Raw genomic sequence first — 24,537 nt, 5'->3', positions numbered from 1 at the left:
CCGGACCGCGGCACGCCAATGTTGTCATCTCGCTGGGTGGCCTTCAGGACTTCACGAAGAAGAGAACTGGCAATAAAACTTGTGTGGGGATGCTGGCAACGGCGACGAAGACCCCGACTTTAACGGAAGCAACAGAAATAAGGATGACGTAGTCCTGTCATACGCGAAGCCAATGCTTCCTTAACCCTCTAATGCCGAACCTCGTCTTTAGACGGGGTATGTATCTTTTGGAATAATGTGTATGTTTTCGTAGCTTGGAAAACAAATTGATTTTATTTTTTGCTAAGACCTTGGACCATAACACGCATTAAGGAAGCATTTTATGATTTTGAAGAACTTGTTTTTATTTTTGAAAAATGATTGAAATTTTAACGTTTTAAATTACAAAATGACTGGGACTATTTTTATGTGTAATTAAAAAATTGTACATTTTACGTTTTTCCACAATCAAATTTTTAAAGTTAGAAATCTTTTTTTTTTCCGTTGGCTACACGGAAAAGAAATTTGTTGCAGCAAAAATTGAAACATTGAAATATTTAGAGTACCATAAAAACTCAAATTCTTATTATTGTCGAAAATAAATTATCTGAAGAATGAGGATTCTTATAAACAAAAATTATAAAATCTAAAACCAAAATTCATGTTTGAAAACAAAACATTGCCAAAAGGGTTTTTTCCATCCTTAAGAGGTTTTTAACCGAACGCAGATTCATCTTGATTGCCGAAAATATGCTTGGATCGATTTAAGATGGCGAGAAATGATATTTAGATCGAAAATAAACCTTTGGATATTAGAGGGTTAACCACCGGTTACTATGATCGTTTTCATTCTGCCCGATGCGGGAGGATGTTTTGTCTTGATGCTGCGATTTGGGGCGATGGTTTTCTTGGTAGGAGAAGGAAAATATTTTGGCGTCTTGGTGACGCGACGATGCTTGTCTACTTTACGAGGATAGACACGTTTGACGACGTAGAATGAGGGGAAAATGCGTATAAAATAATTCTGAGACATAGGCAAACCCTACTATTCAGCTTAGTTTTCTGAAAACACTTCATCTCCGAATTCTGTTCAAAATTAATGCAGAATTCTCGCGTAACTTTTAAAAAGAACCTATCTTAAATCAAGATGCTCTCTTTGTTTACTGTCTCGTTGCGTTGCGTTGCGTGGTAACGGTGTATTTCGTACATTGTATACTAAAAACTGTCAAGTTAGTTACTTCTTAATACTCTTGTATCCAATTGTTAATGACAAACTACTTTCTAGATGAAATAACTATCCAATTGGAAGTCAGAGATAAAAAGACATGACAATTTCAATTGCCAGTCAGCGACTCACCAATGCCCTTATAGACGCCTTTGTTTACTATATCGTTAATCAATAACTATGTCTGATTAACCTTCTCTATTGAGATTTTGTATGAAACGCTAGCACATTATCTTTCGATTTATAGTGAAAAAAATTCCCAAAAGTTTTAATATTACACTGTTATAAACGAAAGATTTATCATTATCAAAATTCATTTTAGAATCCTCTCTGGATTAATTTAAAAACTCTGGATTCATTTCATAATTCTCTCAGTATTTTGTTCATAATTCTTGTTTAGCATCTGTCTCCCTACCCGTCTGTACCCATCGCATGGTTCCATTATCTTCCTAAAATTGACAAGAACAATCGTTTTTGCTGGCAATATAGATCATCTAGATTATTATCAGTTTTCGAAAAAAAAAAGCTATCTATCAAACACAAACATCCGACACGCGAATGCAGTTGGATGGAGATAGCAGCATGGTTGGCTGCGACTAACCGCAGGAGAACACATTAATTCAACAAGGTGTGTCGAATTGCCACAATGTAAACGTATGGTTTGGAGCAGATAAGCGACAAAGGCCAACACTTAACTCATCGGCAGCGGGTTCCAATCGGGAGTCTTTGCTAACAGGCGTTAAATACACGACGCGTATGGATTTCACAGAGTGCAGAGACATACAGATGTAGCAATTAAGAAAGCATCTCTTGTTCTTATTACGACGATTCGAAACTGTAGCCAAAATAGACATAGCGCGGAACGCTCATCTATTGAGAAAGACCATGCTGAGAGTGGCGAATTCAATCTCTTCCCGTACTTGGATATATATGGGCTCAAAATTTTCTCGACTTCACAAGGAATAGTTGGCCTTCGTACTAGACACGCGATTGACAAACTCCAAAAATGGTCAATTGGCGAAGAAAGCTACCAATTACTATCTTCGGAAGTGCTAATTGAACACAGAACTGAGAAACAAGCTCTGTCCCAATTGGGAAGTATCCCAATTGGGGTCGAAGATAACGTAGATCGATGATGGCACGCATTCGCCAGTGTTTGGCATGAAGACTTGATTGTGAAATTAAAACCCCTTAATTTTCAAACATATATTGTAAGAATAATCCAAAGCTATCTGTTGAATCATTCACTTCAGGTTAATTATCAGAATTCCAAGTCTAATAGACTTCCTGTAAGAGCTGGTGTTCCCCTCGGCAGCATTTCCGGACCATTATAATACAATTGGGTCACATTTGACTTACCTGAGTTACCTCAGGGATGTCAAAAGTCTTTGTTTGCGGATGACACAGGCCTCTCCGCCAAAGGACGAAGCCTGCGTATCATCTGTAGTCGATTGCAAAAAAAATTGGATATTTTTTCTTCATACTTGCAAAAATGGAAGATTTCTCCTAATGCTTCCAAAACTCAACTTATAATATTCCCACATAAACCAAAAGTTCTTTATTTGAAACCTTCAAGTAGACATGTTGTTACTATGAGAGGGGTTCCAATACATTAGTCAGATGAAGTTAAGTATCTAGGGCTCACGCTAGATAAACATTTCACATTGAGGGCATTCCAGCCGTATGTAAAAAATATGTTAAATGTCTGTATCCACTTATCAACAGAAAATCGAAACTTTTTCTTAAGAACAAGCTTTTGATCTTCAAACAAGTTTTCAGTCCTGCTATGTTGTATGCTGTACCCATATGGACTAGCTGTTGTAATTCCAGGAAGAAAGCTCTGTAGAGGACTCAGAATAACATTTAAAAAATGATTCTGAAGCTCCCTCCCTGATACAGTACTAATGAGTTACATAGAATATCAAATAATCCAAATTATTAATAATATTAGATAAAAATCGTTACAATCTTCTATTGCCACGATTAATGCATTATATATTAGGCTTAGTTAGATTAAGTAAATTCAAAGCTTTTCTTTCTCTCTTATAAGCAGGTAAAAACAACTCGCCTGTATAAAACTTCCAAAATGCTACGGCAAATGAAATATAATATGTTGTTAACAAACTGTTAATAAATGCTTAATTTAGTGTTACCAAATTAGGATGATAGTGTTGTCTAATAATACAGAACACCTAGATATAAGAAATGAATCTAATGTCTCGAATGATACTAATAAAGAATTAAGAAAAAACACTTCCACTTCCAAGGTAGCTGTGGGTAAATTCTGAAGTTTCTCCGGTTTTCTAGTAGCAACGGCTCTCTCATTTACATTCCTTCCTTTCCCGAATAACAATATTTCGGCGCACAGATCTACTCGTATGTTCATTTTGCCCCTAATATTTAAAAGCTAGACAACACGTTCGCTTCATAAGCTGATGGGATGAGTTTGATTCACAGCCTCCTCCACAAAAAATTCTACGTAAGTCCGCTTGAAAAGTAAACGAACTTCACCCGTCCAACACTATCGCCTTCTGAAAGCGAATTAACAACAGAAGAGGATCTCTGAGGGAACATGCACTAATGACCCCGAATAACACGACGATCGACAAACGGCAAGGAATGATGGACTTCATTTTGGACGGTAGTAGAGTGTAAGAGGCAACGTCGGGTCAGATCCACAAATAGATTCATTCGCATCGCATCAAAAGTAGATAGGCATACGGACTATGTAAGAACAACTGTCAACTTGAATTCGCTCTGGTGATGTCCAAGCTGGATGGACCAATGCATGAGTTAACTCGTTGACGTTTGAGCGGTGCCGTGTTATTTATGTGACCTTGGAAACGAATGAATATGGCACAGCTCGAAGATCAAATTCGTGAACTCGTGCAACGGTTCATAAGTTAAGCAAATGGAGGATGAAAAAAAATGAAACGAGCTCACCAGTTGGTAATCCATCATGATCAGTGAATCAAATTGTGATCAAAGCAGACGAAAAACTAACAACAAAGCAGGCGCGCTTACAATCGTTTGTCCCAACTTCTGTGGATTATCACACATTATCACAATCAAAAAAATCATGACAATCACAGGGGGGAACATTGTTGCAACCTTTTCAACTCGTGATTAATAAGTTATTTTGAACATAAAATCGAATTTGTTTCATGGATGTTGTTCGACAATGTAGCGATGTTTACCCACACGGACAAAATTCTGGAAAATTGCGACAAAAAGCCTAGAAAATCGCTTGGTACACAGTGAGCGATCATTGTCATATTTTGTTCAAGTGGTGATAAACTGTTATTGCGCAATATAATTGTTGCAACCAAAATAGGAGAGGATCAAGGAGAGGATAATGTCTTTGCTGCTGCGTGTTGGTTGACAATTGATTTACTGATCATGATACTTGCACAACGTGAACCAGACACGATTGATCCTTGGGCTTTCCGAAGCACTGCCCAGTAAAAACAAAAACGAAACCAAAAAAAGACTGCTCGGCGTCTCGAAAATAAACCGTCTTGCTTAGACTTTCCGAAGCACTGCCACAATTTTTGGTACTGGCTCATTAATCCGAAGGCTGAAGTTCGTTAGGGCAAAGTACGTCAGGCCGTATGGATTATTAGGCTGAACGGGCTGAACAGGGCATTAGTACGAATAAGTTAAAAAAGTAGGTAGAAATTTTGCTTCGAAAACACTTTTTTAAAATGACCAATCAGATGAGGGTTTTAGTTTAAGCCTTGCTCAATTAAGAAACTGACGCCAGTTTAAGGATGTGAGAAGTAAATATATGTACCAATAATCACTGTAACGATCCAATACGATCAACGATCAACTGACGGATCATACATTTCGTGATCAATCAAGATAGTGATGTTGCACAGAGAACCACTCAGATGAAGCTTGTTTTTTCCACCATCTTCAATGTACAATCGCACTACCCTTATATTTCTAGAATCTAGATTCAGAGGTTAGAAGAAGTATCCTTGTAAGAATTCCTGAAACATTTTTTCTGGAATCTCTGAAAAAATTTCTTCAGCAAACTAGAGATGGGAGACTTACTCACGAATCATTCAAAAGAGTCGACTCTCGAAAATGAGTGAACGAATCAAGGCTCTTTTCAAAAGAGTAACGATTTACCTTGTACCGCCATTATTTGAAGTTGAGCGTATAAATTTACTAGGAATAATATTCTGGCGTTAGACCTTCCATAGCCAAGTATAAAATACATGTTTAAATAGTAGCTGTATATAATATGTTCTCATTCAAATACTTCATATTTCCGATCCTTATGCGAAATGTTTTTGTTTTAATGGTCACTGAATCGATCAATCCGAATCACTTTTGCGAGTGATCACCTACGATTCGCTTCAAAATTAGATCACCCATCTCTATAGCAAACCCACCCTGAATGATTTCTTGAAGAAGTTGGTGATGAAATCCTGTAAAATATGTGGAAATGTTATGGAATTTTTTTGTTAAGATATTCTTGAAAAAAAGCTAGGAAGAAATTTGCAAAAACTTTGTATTGCAAACTTCTGAATATTCCATGGCAGGAAGAATGTGTGCTAGGAAACTTTGAAGGAATGCTGGTAGATTCAAGAAATAATACTTGCATGAATTTCGATGATGGGCTTCTTTAGCCGAGTGGTCCGCGGCCACGAAGCAAAGCCATGCTGAAGGTGTGTGGGTTCGATTTCCCGGTCGGTCCAGGATCTTTCCGTAATGGCGGTTTGCTTGACTTCCCTGAGCATAGAGTATCATCGTACCTGCCGATATACGAATGCGAAGATGGCAACTTTGGCAAGAAAGCTGTCTGTTAATAACTGTGGAAGTGCTCATTGAACACTAAGCTGAGAAGCAGGCTCTGTCCCAGTGAGGACTTAATGCGAAGAAGAAGAAGAAAAAGTATTTCGATGATAATCAATGCAACAATTATCAAACATTCTTGCGGAAATCATGGAAGGGTTTTAATAAATTCTTGCAAGAATATTTAACTGGATTTTCCCCTGTAGAGAATTCACTAGAGATGTTCTTTGAGAATACTTAAAAAAATCGATGAGCTCCTTTGAGGAATCACTCAGGGAAGTTCGATGAAACCCCTCAAGAAATTTAAAAATGTAACCTGAAAAAATGTAACAAGAATGTTTGGATAATTTCCTTCAAGGTACCAGGAAGAATATTTGAAGAAATTCCTGAAGAAACTTGTAGAGAATTCTAGAACATACCTAAGAGAATTCTTAATGGGATTGCAGGAGAATATTTAGAAGTTTCATCAAATTGCGCATGGGAAAAAATATATTAAAGAATTTCTAGATAATCCCGGGACAATAATCATTGGAGAAATTACTCCAGAATGCTCGGTTTGATTCTTGAATAAATCTCCGAAGATATTCCAAAAGAAATCACTGCCATGAACCCTTAAAAACCACTTGAGAATTGTCGAAGAGCTTGGAGAAACTTCAGAAGAGTAAGTTCAAAAAATTTAACACCGTTATTCAATACTACACACCAAAAAATCTTAGAATTACACGTAAACGTAATTTTAGCTTAAATCATGGCAAAAGCCATTTCTCATGTATTATTCAGTGATAAAACCTACAAACACATCTATTATATCCAACATGCCAGCCAATCCTAAATATTGAACACGAAAAGTCTTCTCTTAAAGAACGTTGCATGCAAAACAGTTCGTTTACATGATTTCCACGCTGAAAATTCAATCATAAATAATGCACATCAAATGACAAGCCGGCGATTCATCCATGTGCATTATATATGACAGAATATCAGCGTAAGATCATGTAAACCGAGCATTCTTGTTTGCAATTTCACTTTCTAGATGCAAGAAAGCATGCAATATTGCGAATGTTGGATAGAAGTTCATGAAATGTTCAGTTCACTCAAGATTGCAAGCATTTTCGAATGCAATGAGATAGTTTACATTATGTATCGGTTGAATATTCAGTTACATGATTTATCATAAAAGTTTGTGTCGCGTGAATTTAAAGATTTTTTTTTGCTGTGTGTTGGGTTACACAAAATAATACGTTTCTCTCTATATTAGGAATCGCTGATTTCCTAATACAAGTGACGTATCATATATGGCCGGTTATAGTTATTTGACAATTTTAGCATGATTTCTGAGCCCAAAAAATATTGTTTTGGATAGAGCCTAAAACACCAATCAATGATATGGAGCACAGAAAACATATATTAAATCTCCATTCTGCGGTACAGGTTTTTTTTATAGAAACATATTTCACAATTCCACATTTATTTTTATATCACTTGTTTAATCGTAAAACTTTCAATTGCGACAAAATACCAAAAACAAATTTGAAAACACCAAGCCTTAATTCACAAAAAAAATATTGTTTCGATCATTCCATGCATGGAGAATGTAGGAGACGTCGTATGAGAAATTTAGTTCGAAAACGCCGTGAAAAAGGCCATTGGTCCGGCTTTCAAAGCATCCGGCAATTAGAAGAGCACGGTACAAGATCTATCGTTAGGAATATTAAATGATTATCTGAAAAATGATAGAATTTGGTACATGTGGAAAAATATGTTGAAAATTGGAGGAAAAAATAGTAAAGTTATAAGTCCTTGCAGGAATTTCTGCAGACATCCTTAAGAGAAACTAATGATAAATGCAGAAATTAAATTTCTAGAAAACTTATGGCAGAATTGCTGCAGAAATCGCAAAGATGAATTCTGAAACTTCCAATTCGATAGACACATTTCTGGAAAAGAAGCCAATATGAAACAATCACTAGAGGAATCATTGACATGATTCTTGAATTAATCTTTGGAGAAATTACTACAGAAATTTCTAAAGAAATTACTGGAGAAACGCATGACGATTTTTGTTTTTCAATGTTTTTCGGATTGCTGAAATAATTCATGAATTTAGAAATGTTGGACGAATTCGGGGGAAAGATTTAAAGGAATTCTAGAAAATATTTTATAAAAAAGTAAAAGATGGATTCATCAAAATTCCTGAAGGAAATTACTTTAAAGACCTGTAAAGGAACTCAAGAAGAAACCACTGGAAAACGCCACAAAAAACCTCAGAGAAATCCATGAAACGAATTCATGGGAAAAGAGTTGGTGGACATCCAGGTCAATTTATTTTCAAAATTTAAAGTAGAATTCTTGAAGACATCTTGGAATACTTGAACAACATCGGTGAGGAATGAATATCTTCAGAAGTGCTAATAGAACACAGAACTGGAGAAACAGGCTCTGTCCCAATTGGGAAATACCTATCGCTTGATCGAAGATAACGTAGATCGATGATGGCACGCATTCGACAGTGCTTGGCATGAAGACTTATTGTAAAATTAAAGAACTTCAAATTTCCAACATAAATCGTTAGAATAATCCAAAGTTATCTTTCAAACCGTACACTTCATGTTAATTATCAGAACTCCAAGTCTGAAAGACTTTCCTGTAAGAGCTGGCGTTCCTCAAGGCAGCATTTTGGGACCAATATTATACAATATGTCCACATCTGACTTACCTCAGGGATTTTAAAAATCTTTGCTTGCGGATGACACAGACCTCTCCGCCAAAGGACGAAGCCAGCGTGTCGTCTGTAGTAGATTGCAAAAAAGTTTGGACATATTTTCTTTATACTTGCAAAAAATAGAAGATGTCTCCTTATGCTTCCAAAACTCAATTAATAATAATCCCACATATACCAAAAGCCCTTTATTTGAAACCTTCAAGTTGTCATGTTGTCACGATGAGAGGGTTCCAATCAATTGGTCAGATGAAGTTAAGTATCTAGGGCTCATGCTAGATAAGATTTATCTTTCAAAAATCACATTGGAGGGCATTCAAGCCAAATGTAACAAACATGTAAAATGTCTCTATCTCCTTATTAATAAAAATCGAAACTTTTTCTTAAGAAACAAGCTTTCGATCTTTAAACACATTTTCAGGCCAGCCATGTTGTATGCTGTACCAATATGGACTAGCTTTTGTAATACCAGGAATGATTACTATGAATTACGAATGATTCTCGATGAAACCTGCGAACGAACAATCCTGTAGGAATTCATTAAAGAATATTTTAGCATTATTTGTTTCCAAAGAAATGATTTACAAAACATTTAGATATGTATTATATATACACTGATTAATTGTATAAATTTATTTCATTTTAATTCTCCTTTGAAATTGAACTTAAACCTTTTCTTAGTTTTAAATAAGCAAGGTGGTGCAAAAATCTACGAGCCAGAAAAGAGCCTTTTTCGTATATCAGAACGATATTTTGTTATTCCTATATTTGCTATGATTTTTATCAGTTTAGCAATGTCGTACTTATACAAAAATTGAAATTTTACTGGGGATTACTAAAAAGTAATACCATTATTAGAAACGAATGCCCCTTCTGGGTAAAGTCTCTCTAAACAAAAAAAAAATACCATTTGATGGGTTTGAAATAAGCATTCACTTAATGTGACCCATTATGCTTATAGCTATATTCGCCGGTGTTTAAACCCGGCAATATCACAAACCGAAATCAGTTCAAAGACTTCTTAGAAATGTTCCAATCACAATCTTATCTGAAAGTAAATCCTCACATCGTTCACGGATCGATTAAACTCGACACACCTCTACCTGTCTGTGGTGGCTTATCATCGCCACCACCGCAATCATGCGGCTAGATACCGACCATTAACAGACTGCCCTGTGCGATAACCGAAATGGCACAACTGGGTTCCCCAACGCCCATTAGCCATCCCTGGAGTACTAACCAGCTCGAGGAATTTCAGCATCGACAATCGACTGACGGCCATTGTTTCTGTTTGGTTTTTCGTAGGTTCTTCACAGGAACTTGTTCTTATTCACAAACGCAAATAATTGCGGTTTTGACTCAAAGCACCACCAAAGAGGTTAACTGTCACACACACACGTCGATGGGGACACTGATCGGGGGGACGATAATCGGAATCGAATCGAGTGAGGTAGGTTTTGAACACACAGCAAAAATGTAAGAGCACTGAACGAGACGACGGTTGGCGCGAAACTAAACTCGATGAATGGCGCGATGTGGCTTCTTAATGCGCATTGGCCGATGACGACGAACGAACAACTGAAACCGACAATAATGGCGATGCACGATGAACGATGAGCAAAAACGAGGACGACGACGCGACGCTGGATTGAATCGCGTCCCAACAACAAAGTGCAACAGATTGCCACTTTGATGCCGGTCCCTACTTCTGTTTGTGATGCTAAATGGTAAAATCCATCACGTTGATGCTATAAGGGTGAGGATTCGACCCAGAATGTACAGTGATCGGCTGATTTACTTGCTACTAGTTTTTTTTTCGTATGATAAAGCTTCAATGTTGGTTCAGAGACATTGCATGACTTGTTATCCAAGCTATTTCTGGAGAATTTAAAGCACGTAAAAGATCTGCGGGCCCATCTGGGGGCCCACATAACCGTCGCACTGATAGACAACTTCAAAAAGTGAGGCTACATCAATCGCATCACGTACCGAGCTGAATCCTGATCATGTAGCTTTTAAACCCTCCCATTAACGAAACTCTTCCTGAGAAAATCATGGAGATGCAAAGGTGATCTCGGTCTCTGGTGACAATATACGTTACATTATTGACTTCGCAGCACCAAACTGGAGTTCGCCGGTAGGACTTCCGAAGCGAAGTTTTGAACGAACTAACTGTTATTGCTCTGCCTGTTTTTGAAAACAGTCCGACATCACGTCGACGGGAGAAGTTTCACCACAACGGAGGATTTGTCAGTTCGAGGGCGCCAAAATCCTTCCGATTGAAAATGTGTTGGCGGTCCTTAAGGTGCAACTGTTTGCTTTCCATAGATAATAATCATTTTTTTAGATTTGGGGATATGAATCCCGTTCTACCGGACAGAGATGAACTTAAAATGTATCAACATGCCTGTTGTTAGCAAGCATATGATCCGATAGATCACTGAATGACCGATATGATGTAAAACAGAAATATTTTCTTTTCAACGATAGTTTAAATATAGATTGTTCATGGATGCCACGATGAGTTTATCGTGTGTTACCTTAAGCTCGTTGATATAGAAGAGGAAATTGAGCGAAGTTCTCTTTCTGAATTTTATCGGGATGAACAATAACATTCCTTCCTTTCATCGATGCCCGTAAGGGGCTGTCCATTAATTACGAAAGACAATTTTCGAATTTTTATTCAACGGCCTCTAAGGACGTTGCCGGCACTGTTATTGACATTACTAACTACATTACTTCTCAGCTTAGTGTTCAATGAGTACTTCCACAGTTATTAACAGCGAGCTTTCTTTGCCATAGTTTGCCATTTTTGCATTCGTATTTCGTGTGGCAGATACTGTATGCCCATGGAAGTCAAGGAAATTTCCATTACGAAAAGATCCTGGACCGACCGAGAATCGAACAGCCACCTTCAGCATGGCTAAGCTTTGTAGCCGCGGACTCTAACAAGTAGGATAAGGAAGCTTCCAATTCCAGGCATAACATTTCTTGAAAAGAAAAAAAATAGATGAACGTTTTGTGAGATATTTTGTTTGAAGTAAGGCATCTAAAACTTCAAATATCTCTAAAATGAAAACTTTGATTATACAAGAATTGTTTAGGCGTCATACCCACCACACCGGCACCAATTTTTTTTCCGCATTTCGTCACCTTTTAGAGATTTTTCGAGCAAAGACATTAGGTTTCAAGAAATATAAGCAATCCTTTTAAAATATCGGATAACAATTTCGAGATATTCTTTTGTAGGGTATCTCGGTGTAATATGTCCCAACGGGGAAATACGCCCAACTTCATTTTCACGGGATTGAGGATTCTTTTACTCGTATATATGATTACATATCGTGAATATCCACTCAGAAGTAGCCCAAGATTACGCGCAGCAGTTGAAAGTGGCCATACCAACGGAAGAGCAGCTTGGCGCCGCCACTCTTGAAGATGGTTGGAGGCACATACGATCCACCATAGGTAGCACCGCAACAGCAGCACTACACACCAAATGTTCAATGCTGTTAACCAGCAAATTTTTGCTGATTTTTTTTTGTGTGTAAATTCCAGAGGTCTGACACGACTGTCATCCTGCATATATTTCGGCTCTTCCTCACATCGTTTTTGGTACCCACTTTTTGGTCGGTTTGCCTTAACGTGCTCCTGATTTCGAGTATACGGCTCATGTGCTGCTAATGCTAGTTTCTGGCAATTAAATATATTGCGTTGAATCGTCGTATTCGATGACGCTTTTTCTCTTTCCAACATTTTGTTGAAGTTTTACGCATCAGTGAGGTATCATTGATGTCTCCTATCTAAAAAATCATATGTTTGTCAGTCCCAAAAAAATCATAACAAAGACATTGGACGCCATGTTGAATCAATGTTGGATAGCTAATTATTGGCTCATTTCACTCCCCTGGTAAATTCAGCAAAACAAAATTTGATGGATCTTTCAACAAATAAAATTTTCATCAAGGTGACAGCTGGTTTGATGACTATCCAGCAATATTTATTTGAATTTGCTGATTATTCAGTACCGTAAAACGGGGTATCCTTGATAATGCGGGTAACTTTGATAGTGCGGGACCCATCACATACCAAACGAAATAAGATAACATCTGTTAATCAGTTAAGCAAAACGATTGCAAAAGTAAAGAATATTAGTATAACACTTCATGTCAGAGCTATTTTCATTTGAATCGAGAACATTTGAGACTTTATATACGAAAATTAAAAATTGATGCAACTTTAGCAATTTCGACACGTTTACGAACAACCTGTTCTACAATCACTATTTGAAGTAGTTTTGAATAGTTCGTTACTTATATTTGACAGCCTAGTTATAATAGAACTTGAATATGGTCTCAAATCTCTTAGCGAGAACCATTTTTATAAACTGTGACCATTTTTGTAATCCAAGTCAATAATTTTCACATAACGATAAACTAGAGGTATGCAATACCCTATAAATGTTCGTAATTCATTCAATTTTGTTTGATTTATGCTCCATTATCAAAGTAACCCCAAAACAGAAAACCGACTTTTGATTATATGGAAATTTATATGCCTATTCAAAATGAATCTTTCGGCAATCTATCAACTGAAATCGATAGCTAGGATGCCAGTAGGGAAAGTGTACCAGTTATGGCCATAGTGGTTCCCTATTTGGCCATGTGTGAAATTTCAATAACTTCCACATTTTAAATCTATTTGAATGTTTCAACATCGAGATTATTCTTTAATTCTTACTATTACAACACACAAAACCTTCCAAAATGTGAAGATAGTCAAGTAATCACGTATGGCGAAATAGGGAACCATTATGTCCATAACTGGTACACCTACCCTACTTGTTTTAAAAATAAAAATTAAAAATCTTTGAATCGACATGCATATATATCCAAGTTTTCTTCGAAAAAAAACTATCAAAGTTACCCCATTTTACGGAACTTGATTATTTGTTTTTCAAGTAGGATTTCTTGCTGCTTTCCAGCAATTTCGAGTCGCCAGGTCAAAATTTAGGTATTGTTCATTTCATTATCATTGTTATGGAAATTACATAAAATGCAATTGCGCAACATGCCATAAGGATTTATTTAGCAACACCAAACATCAAAACCATATTTCTGCGCCAGTAGGGAAAGGGATAGGCAAAGTACCGTCTGCTGTTCCGGTATTGTTGCTATCCTAGAATTAATCACTTAAGTAATTCTACAATACTTAGTATATTAGTGAATATAGTACATACCAAATACGGTACTTCAAATGTTGTAAAAATGTGCTGGTTGGTTAAATTTTCCTTGGCCAGTTAGGTCAATGGAACGAGCGGAACATTTTTTTTTCTCGTTTTAAGTTTATCGGTTGATAAGTAAAAATGTTTGCTGGTTTACGGCAAAATTTCAAATCGACTGCTGGTCATCAACCATCTGTCATGCATTTCACATTTAGCTTTTGGCAAGAACAGTCGTGTTAGCAAAGCTGTGTTCGATTGTGGTATTGAAAGTGAAGCCTATTGTTTCCTCTGCTGAGAGATCGTTTAACAAAGACAAGTACCATTGTTTCATTCCTATTGAGAATTTGTAGCGTGTGTGAGCGCCAGTGACCGTAAGTCCGTTGCGGCTATGGAGACGGACATAAAAGATAATCCTGACGTGGCAAATCCAGAGCATTCACCGAGAGCCAGAGCATACCCTGTTACAGCCAAGCCTCCTTATGTAGTGTTCCTCCGACAAATCGAAAAACCATTATACATCACGACAATCTCCAATGACCTTCATAAGCATTATCGCTCTGCACAACAAACACGTAAAATTCGCGTAGTCGTGTCAGATCGCAACGATGCCAATGACATAGTGAAGAATCGCCTACTCAAGCAATATAGAACGTACATCCCTAGCGAAGAAGTTGAGATAGACGGTTGTATACGCACATATAACGTACGGAGGTGCGCGGTGATACGATCACATCGGGATCACTACTTCCACGTAAACAACGGTTGAGAGGTCACTGCCAATGACATAGTGAAGAATCGCCTACTCAAGCAATATAGAACGTACATCCCTAGCGAAGAAGTTGAGATAGACGGTTGTATACGCACATATAACGTACGGAGGTGCGCGGTGATACGATCACATCGGGATCACTACTTCCACGTAAACAACGGTTGAGAGGTCACTGAACTACACTTTATTTTGACTGGCAAAAATACACAATTTAGTTTTATTGCTACCGATCGCGGTGGAGATACATTTTCAACTAACTATCAGTGTGTTGAGTATTTTAAATGATGGATCGATTACAAGGATTGCTGTGCCTCCCAATAATCATTCATGTGTTGATTTATCCCTGTGTTCAAATAATTTATCAATGCAATCTTCTTGGAAAATTATTGATGATCCCAACGGTAGTGATCATTTACTTATTTTAATTGGATTAAAATCTTCTGAACACAGGAATGTTATACATGAACCATGTGTTCCTGATCTCTGTAAAAATGTAAATTGGTCGAAATTTTCTGATCTCATCTCTAGTTCTTTGATGAATATTGTTAATTCTGATTCTCCAATTGAAAATTATAATATTTTTTCAAAACTTTTAAATAACTGTTTACGAATTTCTCAGAAGAGAAAAATAGTTCCTGGCATTATAAAAAAACTCGTCCAACTTTTTGGTGGGATGATGAGTGTTCCACGTCTTTAAGAAACAAATCAGATGCATTCAAATTATTTCGCAGATCTGGCTCCAGAAATAATTATTTGTTATATTGTAAAGCTGAAGCACAGTTCACAAGAATTACTAAATTCAAAAAGAGAAATTGTTGGAAAATTTTGTTGAAAATCTAGATAGAGATACTTTATTATCCAAATTATGATCTGTAGCTCGAAATTTAAGAAATTATAAATCTCATCTTTCTTCTGTTTTAGAATATTCGGAAAAATTGGATTGACGATTTTTCAACAAAAATATGTCCTGATTTTGTTCCTCCTTCTATAAACTTCAAAACAAATTCTTTCAATTAGGGGACGGACCTGGTGTAGTGGTTAGAACACATGCCTCTCACGCCGAGGACCTGGGATCGAATCCCATCCCCCAGATAGTCACTAAAAATTTTCAGTGACGACTTCCTTCGGAAGGGAAGTATAGCCGTTGGTCCCGAGATGAACTAGCCCAGGGCTAAAAATCTCGTTATTAAAAAAAAAAAAAAAGAAAATAAAAAAATCTCCTTCAGAAATGTCTCCTTTGATTCCTTCACCAAATCTCCCGAAAAATCTTCCAGCTTTGTTTCAAGCGATGGTTAGAGGATATTTTTCAAAATTGAGTACTAGAACGCTCTTCTCGATTATTTTGATTTCCCCAGTTATAACTATAGAAGATTTTTCAAAGTTTCCTACAGGAGTTATCTTTAGAAAAAAAAACTACAGTTCTTAAAGAATATCATTTAAGGATTTTCCCACATTGCATGCGAAATTACTCCTGTAGTACTTCCAAACAATTTCTCTTTAATTTTTTCAAGTAAAATCTCCATGGCTTCTTCAAAAGTTCATCCGAGGTTCCACACTACAGCTAATACTACAGTAAATAGTCTAGTAAATCCAATCATCTCGTTTGAAAAATTTCAACAATAATTTCTGAAAAAAAAATCCTTAATCTCTTTCTGGTGGTATTCCTGAGAAAATGATTGGGGGAATTCTTTGAAGGCATCTTTGTGAAATTTCTCTGTAGTTCCTAGAATATTTTCTGAAGAAGTCTAAGCAGCAAACACTGGAGTAATTCCTGATGGAAATAATAGTTGAAATCTCAAAGATATTGTAAACGAAAACCGTAATGAAAGTTTTAAGAAAATGATGAAAAAATCATTGAGCCCTTCTGATTTTCTTGAAAAAACATCTGGAAGATTCTTTCAGAAATTGATTTTTTGGAGGAATTTCGGAGGAAACTTCCATGTTTACCCTTAGAAGAATTCTACGTTGATTTTTTGAAGATCTTAAACGAAATACTTAGGAAGTCCGTGAAAATCACAAAATGAACTCCTGAGAAATCATTGGAATTCATATGGTAATTTATTTTAAGTAAACTTTGGGCAAATTTATCGATATTACAGGCAATTCTTCCATAAGAATTTCAAAATCAATCCCACCTCAAAAACACAAAATTGAATACCGTAATTCGGGGTGTAGTTGATCAGTGGGGAGAAGTTGATCATTTCCGTACCCACATGTATGAACTGCCAAGAGAGCTATTATCCGTTTTCAATTATCACAAGTTGAGTCATATCGTATTACCTGATTGCTGCTCTTGATGTTTCTAAATTCGATTCGTCGTTCAATATAGTTATACCATGGAAGAAACAGATTTTTAAGGAAATGTTCGATGAACTGTTAAAGGGTTCTACCCCAAACATTCGAATATTGCCAAGGCTATATAAAGACATCATTTAAATAAACTGTTTCGTACATTCCATATATATTCTGTGAACCCAGTTTTATGTTTGCATTGAGGATAAAAAATCATTTTCAGAGATAAAAATGTTCTTTTTGTGAGTGAGTTGCCAATTTCAAAGAAAATTGCATACCTTTAGGCGTTTTATTTAGTGTATTCTGGATTTCACAACTTTCAATTCTAAAATTGATCGATTAATCCACAAGTTGTAAGATTTTTGAGACTTGATTCGGGATCAGTGATCCCAAACTTAGTAGTTAGCATGTCTCTTTATGTATTCTCATCCAAATATTTTTAAAACCTGTACTGGTTGGATGTTTATCGAATTATAGAAACGAAATTTTTACGAATTGTTATCATAATAACAAAAACATTTTTTAGAAATCAAAAAGTGGAATTTTTGATTCCGGGTGAAGTTGATCAATTACTGTGACATGTTTCCTTGTCACAGTAATTGATCAACTTCACCCCGGAATCAAAAATTCCACTTTTTGATTCCTAAAAAATGTTTTTGTTATTATGATAACAATTCGTAAAAATTTCGTTTCTATAATTCGATAAACATCCAACCAGTACAGGTTTTAAAAATATTTGGATGAGAATACATGCATCCTACTAGAAATTATAGAACAGAATCGCTCAAAAGTGATCAACTTCACCCCATTTTACGGTACCCAATTAAAGCTGCAATGAATCATTGCTTTCTAGTGCTACTTGGTCAGCTAATATTTCCACTTCCATGTCATTACATTGGAAGTTCTCTCGATAATTTTCAGTAAACTAATGTGTTTCTGAACAGAAATTGAGAAAAGAAGAACTGTAGGCTCATTAATTGACATTTTTGCCAATGAACTACTGAAACAACATATCAACATATGTTCTATCACTTCAGTCATAACTCTACAAAAGCTATTTGTTCAAAGTTTATCCGAATTGAACAAAATTGTCCTAGATTCTATAAGAATAAAGCCAATCGGTAAGTTAGGTGTTAAAATTTTACCATTTTAGCACCAAAATTTATTTAAGATAGAAATTCTGTTTTGAGAAAAGTCTAGGGGAGAAAAAGTTGTCGTAGTCCTTGAAATTGAATGAAAAGTTTAAATTTATTCTAACTTCAAGTTATTCAATTAGACTTGGTATGACTTTTCAAGGCCTTCGTAGGGCGCACAAAATGATGTGGCAGCCGGATGTGGAAGCTCTGTCTTAATTGGTAAAGATTCAGTAAGGTTACTTATCAGAAAATGTTATCTGTGTCAAATTGTGTGCTGTTTTCGTGCACTTGATTACTTCGTAGCATAATTGCAAAATATTACAAACTATGAAATTTATCCAATATGTGAAACTATTTAAGTTCAAATACAAATTTAACTGCAAATCTTAAAAGCAAAGACAAATTGACGTAACACTTAGAACAAATCTCGTTCAAAATCATAGTCGTGAGGGTATGTACGCCCAATGCTAAAATCAGTGAATTTGGCCAACGGATGGCGATAGTGTGTAAACGTCAAACACGAACAAAAACGATGCTAGCGCTGCGTGTGGCGGATTGACCACCTACCTTATTTTTGAATCGACCGTTGAAAATGTGGACGATGGACAATGATGAGAGTGTGACGTCTGTTTGTCTGTGGTAAGAGTGCCTTTCGTCAAGAGTCTTAAGGCCGATGTAAGCTGTAAATATATCTAGAAAACATAAAAATGTGAGTCATAGGATAGATTATGTTGAAAATCCTAAGAAGGGTTTTTTACAGAAAATTTGGGTGGATTCCTGACATTATTATTAAAAAGATTCTTGTAATACCATGGACAGCTTTCTAGGCTTAAATTCAACATTATACTGGGCATGATCGACGCTAATTTGATGGTAGTTTCTGGTGGAATTGTGTGGCCATAATTCTGATCATTGCATGGCAAGTTTTTTAACAGCATTCTTAAGTAACTTCTTAAACAATCCTGTACAAGACAATTACAGCAGCAATGAAGAAATTTTCACAGGACATTGAGCAGGACTTTCAGCAGTTATATTTATTTTTATTCCTCCAAAAGAAATTTTTCACTCACAAGTTGCGAAAAATCGACCCACCCCAGTATTTCGCTTCTGAGATTTTACCCGCGACACAAAAAGGTTTGGCCGACCTGATTTAGGATTTCACTTAAAATTGTTTGCTTTTGTTTCACCAATTTGAAGATTATTGCGAACGATAACAATTCAAAAATGAGCTGTATAATTTTCACAACACCTTTCATTTTATGTATTTCATGAAAAATTATAAGAGTTATAAGCTTCTATATCACTGAAGAGTTTTTTTTTTCACATTTGAGCGTTTATTTTAGTTTTCTCTAATTAATAAATAAAAATAGTAACCATGTTTCAATAGAAGACATTACTTGGCAACAAGCAGTCTTAATTTGGAATAATATCCAAATTTATTCAAATTCGATTGAACTCCGTTTTAAAACAAAATAACGTCTGTAAATTAAAAAAAAAAAATAGTTTATCAAAAGATTGAGCTCTACCCTTAAAAAGCAGTAAATTTAGTACAAATATTTTTCAAAACTCAGTGATGGTCGTAAAAAGGCAGCTCAGTTTTTTACAACAAATTTTGAGAGGCCAAATTTTAGAATCTATTATATAGAAAAAAAAACATTTTAAAATATTGTTTATGTGTTGTCTTCTCATGTTGACTGTGCATCTTTGAAGAAAAAAAGTGGCCTGTGCCGATGAGTGGAGAATTATTGCTCTGAAACGGCCAATTTGTTTTGATCACAAATCGAGCACCCTGTAGAGAGTTTTTTGTCCCATACTATTAAGATTTTTTGAACGAAACTGCTTACTTATCTTTAAAGGTGGAATTTCACCTTTAGTTAGTTCCAAACCGCAGTTAGGATTTGTTAATTGAGTTTGTTGTTGAGGTTCATGTATTGATATCTCAAACAAAGAGCTCTACAGCGAGAGCAAATCCATTTGAAATCTGCTAATACTGAACTAAGAAACGATGGAATCATAAATCCCGTAGGAAAAGCACCAAACACCAAAAAAATCCTGCAGTATGAGGAATAACATTTTGATTTTTATTGGAATACATCCAAGAAATAACAAATGCTGAGACCTCCTGAAAGTTGACAAAAATTAACGCATCAAAAGATTTTTCACCGGTTCAAAAACCGACCCCGTCTTCTCGGGATGGTCAATCCTCATTGATGATCAGAGTAAAACACGATACAAAGTGAAAGTAAAATGCCACACTCAAAAAGACTTTTGGTTTGCTTAACGTGTCTACTTCGCCAGGCACCTAAGACTCTGAAGTGAGTGTTCTATTCTTAAAAATGGGCTAAATAGGCTATCAAAAGCGGCACAGCCAAAAATCGCTGTTTTGCCAACAACATATGCTGATGTGAGCTAGCTTAAATAGAACAAAGATTTTTTAAGCAGTTCAATACTCCCGGAATGAGTTTTCCAAAAAGCTGTCATAAACTAAATTTCCATGCATTGTTTTAGCAGTAAAACATTCATTTACAATATTAGCTAGTTAAGAACACAAACGAAAATTTCAAAATGAAATTGTATCTCTTCGTCTTTGATCAAAATCCTAAGTTTTTGCTTCAAAACACAACTATTTCACCTACACCAAAACTCGTACAAATTAAGTTTTCAGCATAAGTATTATTGGACAGGCTCACAAATTATCCTGCTCAAATACTCTAAGAAATCAATTGGAATCCTTTTTGTCTAAGTTTGCATAAACATTCATTTGTTTTAATAAACTGAGAGCCTTTCGAGATTATTCAAAAGGATTTTTTTATGACTATGCTCGATAAATTGCTTAGAAGAAAGCTGGAAAATAATTGCAAGACAAAATGCATCTGAAGAATTATTTCATGAGATTGAAAACTATTATAAAAGTAGTAATCAAAAGTGCATGCTAACTGGGCCCCCCTTGAAGTGCGAAATCGTAAATAGAAGTGCGGGGTTACATCGGATCGGTCTAGTGTCTTCACCGCACTTATTCGTCATCTCATGCTGAATGAGTGCGATAAAGACACCAGATTGATCCCACGTAATCCCGCACTTCTAATCGCGCTTGATATATGCGCAATGCGCTATATTTACTGATGGTGCATAATAATATTGCACAACCGGCACCAAGCCTCGTTGGATAACAATGAGAGATTCTCTCTTCTCTTGCTCCCTTTCGATTTTCACAGTACAATGTTGTATTTTTTGCCATAATCCAAAGTGCGATCGCAGCTCAGTTTGGAAGCTGCGAACTTAATTGCACGTTGAAATAAAATTACCCATTAGGGTAATTTGCCCATTATTGCGGTATTCCCTATTATTGCGGTATGAGAATTAAACGCTCATTGTTAATCGAAAACTCTATTTACCATGGATATTATTGATGATGATGAAAGTTTATAATATTCCCAAGCCGTACTAGATAAATTCTTTGAAAACTAAACGATTTTGATCGTTGGAAGAACAGTTTTAAATGATGCATCAAGAAAAGCCTATATTTTTAACCAGTCCCTCTATCTACGGACGGATTTTCATAAGCGTGATTTTTTAAGTTTAGAACCAAACCAATTATATGCAGCGGGTATATCAGTTCAGTATGGATGTAGTTACATGATAGATATTTAATTTTGAATAATAGTTCTATATTTTTGAGAAAAAGCATATACCGCAATAATAGGACAATGAAAATAGCTTCCTGCCTATTATTGCGGTATCTGTAAATCACATTTAAAAATTCGATATTTCAACAGTCATTTTGAATGTAATTGCTGTAAACATTAATTTTATTATAAGGATACTATTTTGTGACATAATTTTGTGTCATTTATACATTTATTTAGTTAAACAAAAGATTTATGTTTATCTTCACCCAGTAGTTGCTCTTATTTACAAATATATTGCAAATAAACGCAATGTTTTACCGAAAAATCACATAAACTGATTGAAAATTGGAACACATGCCAAAATTGCATTGAAAAACCAAGATACAAGATGATCGCAAGGAACCAATCTTTTGAAATTGCATTGGATTTGTGAAAACTAGTGAAAAATATGTTTAAAGCATCAAAGTTGTGTCCAACCCAAGTCAACAAAATAATTTCTTATATTGCGACTAGTGGTCTCAGATAAAAGAACCTTGTCTAATGTAAATAACATTGTCCAGCAACGATGAAAAAGGAGACGAAACCGGCAGAACATCATTCGATTCTGTTGATTTGTTTTCGAATCGTGACATAAAGTAATGAATTATTTTTTTTTATAGATATGTCCAAAGTCACACAAAATGACAGTACCGTGCAATGTCATTAGCGTAGAGGGAGTATATTTTTAATGCTAGAACATTGTGTGGCATTGAATGTATACTGAATGTAAAAAAATCTATGATTTTTGTATACCGCAATAATAGGACGGCACTACCGCAATAATAGGACGAAATACCGCAATAATAGGACAAAGGAAGAGCTTCAGATTTATGTTAAAAAATGTATGTTTAATTCCAAAATTTACTTTTCTACTTCACTGTACTCCAGATAAGGGATAGTTTTAACCCTTCACGTTGCAAAATACTATCATATTTAGGTTTTGGACACTGAAATACGATTTGAATTTCAACAACGTGCTTAAGTCCTCCATAATAGGACGGATACCCTAATTGATGAAAATGCAACCCTTTTATAGTGAAATTATTACAACTGACACGTAATTATCTCAAGTTGCACAACATTTCATTTATTTTCATCATAAATGACATAGTGTGTAAGAGATCTATTTAGCCGTTTATTTACATTCGTGAAAGCCGCCCGGAGTGTTCACAGCCGCCGTGCTATTGTTTCGACTTTGACATTAGCTTCGCACCTAGAAAAGTTCGCACCGCATGAGCAGGTGCGATTACGGTTTGGTGCTGCGAAGTCAATACTAACATAACTGAAGTTCGGGGACGTTTTTCACTATTGATCGAAAGACTAGCGTTTAATACAAAAACAACGCATCAGAAGCGGTTAATATGGCTCTGTTATTGATTGAAAAGAAAGTCAACAATGAGAGCCTTTCAATGTTATTTTTTTGGAAAGGTAAGCGAGAAATGTACGACTCGTGCTTTTTAAATTTTTTTATCAGTATCATTTTAAACATTACATTTATATCGAGGCGTTCTTTGTTGGAAAACACTATTATCATAATTTGGTAAAACTAAATTTAGCATTTATTAACATTTTGTAAACAACATGTTCAGACCAGCACCAAGCCACTGGGGTGCTTCATTTCAGCTCCACACCAGTAGACGAAGCATTTTTCATGCTCTCGATCTTTCCAGATCGAACACAATCTAAGGGTTCATTCAAATATTACGTAACGCAAAATTTAGCAGTTTTAGACCCCCTCCCTCCCCCACGTAACAGCTTTTGTATGGAAAATTTTATTTTTTTGTATGGACCGTAACACTATGTGAGACCCCCTCCCTCCCCCTGTTGCGTTACGTAATATTTGAACGAACCCTAACGATTATGTATTTACATTTTCATTCTCTTTATTGTCTGACAGTTCCAAAATATTCAATGGACTTATCCACGGTCTTCTTTTATCCTCGACTTTCTTTTTCTTTTCTGGTCTATATGCGGGCAATGTTTACATTAAGGTGACACATCTCGGAATCATAACATGGCAGACACAATGGCCGGCTTGTGCCCCTACTCACGATTTCAAAGGCACTAATCTGCTAAAATAATGAACGTACAAAGTCAATCTTCTTATTTTAAGCTTTCTGCCAGTGCACAAAGCTGAAATAGAAATTGCACTGTAGTTTGATGCTTCTTTCGCGAGATTTGTGCCTTCAAAATTTTGGTACATTATTGAATTCTGATTCCAAGCTGTTTCACCTTAAATGACATCCGGACCAACATCCGGACAACGAATGTTCACCGAATGAACACGAAGTGGATGAATGTACACCGAAATCGTTCATTTTTTGTAAACACGGCCCGCAGTAAAGGTTTTCTTCCCGCTGGAAGTTGCAGCGTGACGTCATCGTAGATTAGTTCATACGTCAACTGTATAACAGTTTAGACACAACACATTATTGTATATTAGCACGTTTGCTCTAAAGGACACGCGGCTTATCCCGGAGGAAAGGTATTGACTGGTGCACCGAGGTATTGACTGGTGATACACCGCGCGGCTGTTGTAAAGTTTCAAAAAACGCGCATTTGCCCAAAATTCCACGCGGCGAAGGAAAGGAACAACCGCGTTTGGCGAAACACCGCAATGTTAACTCCCATAGGAATGAAGTAAAAAGGGAGCAAAACCGCGGATATTCCTTTCCTTAACCATTCGCCGCGTGGAATTTTGGGCAAATGCGCGTTTTTT

At 36.1% G+C, this 24,537-nt stretch overlaps 1 long non-coding RNA gene across 1 annotated transcript in view; it reads right to left on the bottom strand.

Moving 5' to 3' along the window:
• Nucleotides 1-18,733: 18,733 nt before the first annotated feature.
• The window catches only part of LOC110680433, a 34,104-nt gene continuing 28,300 nt past the window's right edge, over nucleotides 18,734-24,537 (bottom strand). Inside the window, exon 2 of the long non-coding RNA XR_002502874.1 lies at nucleotides 18,734-18,842. This is a non-coding gene — a long non-coding RNA (uncharacterized LOC110680433). The remainder of the gene's footprint in view (nucleotides 18,843-24,537) is intronic.

Source organism: Aedes aegypti, unplaced genomic scaffold, assembly GCF_002204515.2.
Source record: "Aedes aegypti strain LVP_AGWG unplaced genomic scaffold, AaegL5.0 Primary Assembly AGWG_AaegL5_hic_scaff_1384_PBJ_arrow, whole genome shotgun sequence".
Classification (NCBI taxonomy): Eukaryota; Metazoa; Arthropoda; class Insecta; order Diptera; family Culicidae; genus Aedes; species Aedes aegypti.
The sequence above is the reverse complement of the archived record's forward strand: the minus strand, read 5'-3'. Positions and strand labels throughout refer to the sequence as shown.